A 6000-nucleotide genomic window follows, 5' to 3' on the forward strand; every position below is an offset into this window, starting at 1 on the left:
CCTGAACATCACTAAAAGTGACATTTTGGTGATGATATCCCCTTGTAAATATGCCCCAAAGGCTCTTGTGGACAAAATTGGTAACACTTTCCCAAGTAGAGAAGCTTTCTATTGCTCGTTGAGGAGACATACCCAGGAAAGTCTCTTCTGGTGGTGCTAGTTGTGCTAAGCTTCTTTCAATGGGGGTCTCATTTCAGTTTTAGTTTTGGTAATCTAGAAGCCCCCAAAGATACTAAGGGGCATATTATCAAGGGATTTATCTCTGCTTTTTTGGCTTTAAAAGCCAAGCAAGCGGAGATAAAAATTATCTCCCTATTACCTAGCTGTCGCTAACACCAGTTAGCGACAGCTAGTAGGAGATAGCGACCATCTTGGGCCCCGCTTTGCATGTCAGAGATATTTATCACTAATGACATGCAAAGTGGGCGTGCCAAGATGTTAGCGACTGGAAACAGTCACTATCATCGCTATCTCCTATTACCAACTTTTGGAGATATTCGCGCTAAGCGCGAATATCTCCAAAAGCTAACACCTGCCCTGAGCAGTTCTTAGCCATGTTATCCAATGGGAGGTGGATAACATGGCTAAGAGCATTAGCTCGGAAATGCATGAATATCGCTGACTTTACAGCGATATTCATGCATTTCGGACGATTTTTCTCGCTTAGGAGATAAACCTTGATAATAGCAAGGCTCCTAAGCGATAAAAATCGCCGCAACACGGCGATAAAATTATTGCCGCTAAGCCAACATAGCGATAATTATCACTAGTTGTTGGTAATATGCCCCTAAATTGTTAACAAGACTTTAGAGCTTGAAAGCAATGCATGCCCACCCCTGAAGTGGTACTGGGTGGTTCTGTGATATTAGGTTTAAGATATCGTGCTGCAAGAATATTGTAGCAAAAATACCAACGGCCAAAATATCAACAAGGTAAGCATATATAGGTAAGAATAGCTTTACTTTACTTAACATCTATGTACCTGCATGGTAGGGTTGCTTTTGCCTTTCAGAGTCTTTTAGATTAATCATTTGCTTTAAAATTAAAGTGTTGCTAAACACCGCACCTAGCAATTCAAAGCCTGGCACACTTGTCATCTAATTCCATTAGGTAACATTACGAATCCTGCCTCCTTACCCTCCTTGACCTATCCTCGGCGTTTGACAATGTTAATCACGACAACCTCCTATCCATTTTGAAGCACAGGATGGGCCTTTCTGGTGCAGTGCTGCAATGGTTCTTGTCCTTCCTCCACCGGAGATCCCAAAGAGTTAAGGCAAACCACTCTCTCTCACAGCCATCACCAGTATCCATGAGGGTCCCCCAAGGGTCCGCCCTATCCCCCATACTCTTCAATCTGTTCTTGGAACCCTTAGCTAATGCACTAAATTCCGCAGACATTCTCTTCCATATGTATGCAGATGATACGCAACTCTGTCTGAAAATCTCCTCCCCGAATAACCTCATATCACTCAACTCTACCCTAATAAATACTCAAAACTGGTTAACTGAGAACCACCTCTTGCTCAACACCTCCAAAACAAATTTCCTTCTCATTTCTCCACTGAATCACATCCCCAAGGTAGACCTTTGGATGAACCACCTCACTGCCTTCAACTACTCGCCCATCATTGTTGACTCAGCCAAATCTCTCTGACTCACCCTAGACAAGCATTTGAACATAAAAAATCATATCAGCAATTTGTGCAAGGGAGGTAATCACCTAACGAGGATACTCAGGAATCTCAAACCTTTCCTCCCACAAGTGGACTTCAAACAAGTGGTCCAAGCGCTTGTTTTGCTGAGGTTAGACTATGGCAGTGCTACGCTCTGTTGCCTCCCCAAATATACCTTGGCCCCACTAAGGGCTTCACTGAATGCGGCAGACAGATTGGTTACGGGTACCAAAAGAAACAAGCACATCTCCCCAGTCTTAAAATCCCTAAATTGGTTGCCCTATGAAGCAAGAATTCAGCTAAAGATTGCCTGTCTGTCTAACAAAGCCTTCCATTTCAAAACCCCCTGTTATCTAGCGCAAAAGCTAGAATGATCCAGAGGGGGTAGACCGTCAACGAGCTTTCTCCGGCTCTGCGCCAAAGATCTCTCTCCCACCGAAAATACGCAGAATCTCCTCCAAGGTTGCCTTCAAATTGGAAGTAAAAAGATTCTTTATGAACAAGTTCCTACCTTAAAAGGGTCTTGGATCGTCTGCTTGATTGCTCTGGATTTACACCCTAAGTCCTGCCTTTGGTGTTATTCTGCTTTACTAGTCACTTGCTCCCCTCCCAGTTCTCTATGGTTCAATTATTATCTTACCCTTTGTTGTCCCTTTTGTTCGTGAACCTTTTGTTTGAAATGCACTTTTGATTTGTTTGGGTTGGTTTTCCTTTCGATGATTGTACTGCCATTATTATCTTCCTCTCCCTCACATTTGTAAAGCGCTCTGATATCCTACGGGATCAGGTTTTCTCTATATAAAACTTTATAAATAAATAAATATGTGAATAGAGACAATGACTCATTTAGTGTTGCCTTGGGGTGTACACCCTGATTATCTAACCCACAAAATCAGCCGGACAGAATTTTGAGGACAAAATATCTATTAAAAAAAATATTGACTGAAGAGTAAGATTTTCTATAACTAACTCCACATACATGTACCTATGCCGTACACAAATCTTAAAGGTATGTAGATGTGGAATAATAAATATATACTTCTGTATATGGACTTACTTTCTGATGTTTTAGCCCTCAATATTCTGTCCTCAATATTCTTGTGCCATGATATTGTTGTGGTGGATATTCAGCAGTACAACCCATTAATGGTACGGAATACGTGTACTTCCTTAGAAAAAAGGTGTCTTTACACACATCACTGTTTTAGAGATCCCAAAACAGTCAAAAAAAGTAGTGCAAGTGATCAAGGCAACCAATGTACAATTGAATTTTATCCTGACGACGTGAGAAAGCTGTGCCTGGATCACTGATGAAACAAACCCAGGACGTCGACAATATCTGCAATTCTCACATGCTTATATATCACAGAGTGGTGCAAAGGGTCAAAAGGCACACTCTGCAGTCAGAACTGGTGAATTGACTAATCAGCAGCGGCAGCTGCCATAAACGAAAGGTGGTGGGCGGGTGGGGTCGCGCAGGATGCTTCATGAGAGGGTGGGGGGGATTGAATATATAAAAAATAAAACGTAACTTTCGCCGCCAGCCTCTCCAGCGCCATGTCTGTTCACTCCGCCTCTCCTCTTCCTGCCTGCTGGTCCCAGCAGCCCTTGGGACAGACTCCCTGTTGTGGGGATTGGTCTGAGCAGGCAGAAAAGACTCCCAGCTCAGACCAGGGAGTTTGTGGGGTTCCTCCAGCCTGGCCGCTCACTGCAGCTGGGCTGGAGAAAACCTAAGTGCGCATGTGTGTTTTGGCCGGCCTGAGACAGCCAGCCAAAACACATATGTGCACTTAGGGAGTGGATTGCACTAGCATTTCTCCTCCCACCTCCAATACCTCAGCCAAACCCTCCCAACAGCACTGGCAAAGAGCCGGCAAATGTAAATTAAAACAATGCAAGAACATTGTTTTACTTTACATTTGCTGGCTCTGATCCAGGCAGTGGGGCAACGCTCCTCCGCCAGCCTGGCCGCTCACTGCAGCTGGGCTGGAGAAATCCTAAGTGCGCATGTGTGTTTTGGCCGGCCTGAGACAGCCAGCCAAAACACATATGTGCACTTAGGGAGTGGAGTGCACTAGCATTTCTCCTCCCACCTCCAATATCTCAGCCAAACCCTCCCAACAGCACTGGCAAAGAGCCTGCAAATGTAAATTAAAACAATGCAAGAACATTGTATTAATTTACATTTGCTGGCTCTGATCCAGGCAGTGGGGCAACGCTCCTCCGCCATTGGGGAGGGGCTGACACTGCCAATCAGACACCTCAGCAGTTCAAAATATTCAGTCCCGAAATGGAATCAGATGCCACCAAAGCCAACCGATGAGCCTTCACCAAAAAATGCAGGTATTTCCTCCATCTTCATTCTCTGAGAAGGTTTGTAACGCTGTCAACCCAAAACCGGAAAAATGCACCTGCAGTGCTATTGAAGTCACCAAGATCCACGCATACTTGACCTCCTTCTCAAAGTTGATCCCTTCCCATGTACTGTATGAGGTGAGACTGTAGAATCTTTTAATCTCCTTGTCAATCCATCCCCTGCAGGAAACATACAGGACCCCATGATCACCTTTGCACTGGATATAGGAAAGATAGTGAATGTGTCACTCACACCAGAGCATACTCCACAAGGAACTAGGACACGGTCCAGTAATCGTGCCCTGAAGGAGGAGAGGGCAAATTAAGAAGTGTTTGCCATTTATCGTTCCATATTCAATCTTCCTTTTCAGAGGAAGTCCTTTGATAGTAAGGCCAACAATCTTCAATACCTTGTGGAAACCAAGGGTACTCCCTAACTTTGCCAGTCAGAGTTTAAACTCAAGGGCCTCATTTATTAAAAGTGTTGCATTGCTGTGTGAGAACAGTGAATCAATACTTTTCAGTGTGCCCTCCTTGCGACACCATGGATGTGCTGTATTTACTGTACGGCGCTCCGTGTTGCAAGGATTTACAGGTATGTCAGTATTCCTGACCAGGGGCGTAACAAACACCCCCGCAGCCCACGCGGTGCGGGGGGGGGGCAGGGTCCAGTACATGAAGGGGGCCCCCCAGCCCCCTCAGCTCATCTACAAAGAGCTGTGAGAGAGACAGGCTCTAAATCAGCAGCTGCTGTGCGCAGCCTTCTCCGACCTCCTAGTGCTGACCCAGGACTGAAGAGAAAACAATGTTTCTCTTCAGTCAGAGCGCGCCAGAACACCGGAAAAGGGATGGGGGTGGGGGCCCCGCCCCAGAGAGAGCAGTGGGGGCCCCGGCCCAGAGAGAGCATTTTCCATAGGGCAATGCAGCCCATATGTGAATGGACGAGGCAGAAAAATGGTCGGTGCCCTCAGGTAAGCACAATTGCTAGACACTTGAACCTGGCCGATACATTTCAGGGCAGCTGAAAGCTGCAGTCCTGATCCACAGTGTGGCACCATTTGAGGAACAGCTTTGTATATATTTTAGATGGATACCTCCCCCCAGGTGAATCTTATGTCAACTAAAGCTACCCTTTTCCAGCAGAGCTACTGAAAGTATTGGCAAGGGTAAAACTCTCGAACAAAAACAATTCCATTTTCTTTCTGCGAGGATCAGAGAAGTCATTTTAAAGCACCACAGTAGCGAGTTTTGAGAGGTTTTTCAAGTAAATGATGCACTGCTTTCTGCTCTGAAGGGCAGATGTTTTAGACAGTAAAGTTTATTTGTGTTGTACAAAAACACTCTCTTGAAATAACTACATTACTTTCCGTGATGTTCCATACCCCTTAAAGCTATGTGTTACACGTTTCCTGGAACAATGAAGATTTTTTATTGTGAGGGCGTCACCTCGCTTTGGGTCGATTAAGATAGCAGACATGTACTTGCTCTCCTTGACTGATGTTTTGTTCCCGCACAACATATACCACTAAAGTTATATTTCCTTTCTTCATCTAAAAGGTTTGCTTGTTGCATGAATACATATTTCTCGGTTTCAGCCCAGTAATCCACAAAGTGTTGTCTAACTTAGCAAGGGAATGTATCATTTTGTGATGGTGTACCACTTTGTACCATGCCAAAACACAAGGAATTCACCTTTTCAGTGTTTGGTAGCATTCTCTTAGGCTGCATGTGTTGATGGGTAATGATCTATCAGCCTGATTCATGAAGCGAAATTGCGCCCGCAATGGCTGCGAAAATGCAATTGCGGGTGCAAAACACGGAATCGGCATTCAAGTACAAAATAGCGAATTCGCAAACACAGAATAGCGATTTAAATAGCGATTACGCTATAATAGTCGCAGACTCCGGGTAGTCGAGCATTAGCGATACGGAAATAGCGACCAACCACGGAATCTGCGAAATGAATAGC

Source organism: Lissotriton helveticus, chromosome 1_1 (genome assembly GCF_964261635.1).
Source record: "Lissotriton helveticus chromosome 1_1, aLisHel1.1, whole genome shotgun sequence".
In the NCBI taxonomy this organism is placed as follows: Eukaryota; Metazoa; Chordata; class Amphibia; order Caudata; family Salamandridae; genus Lissotriton; species Lissotriton helveticus.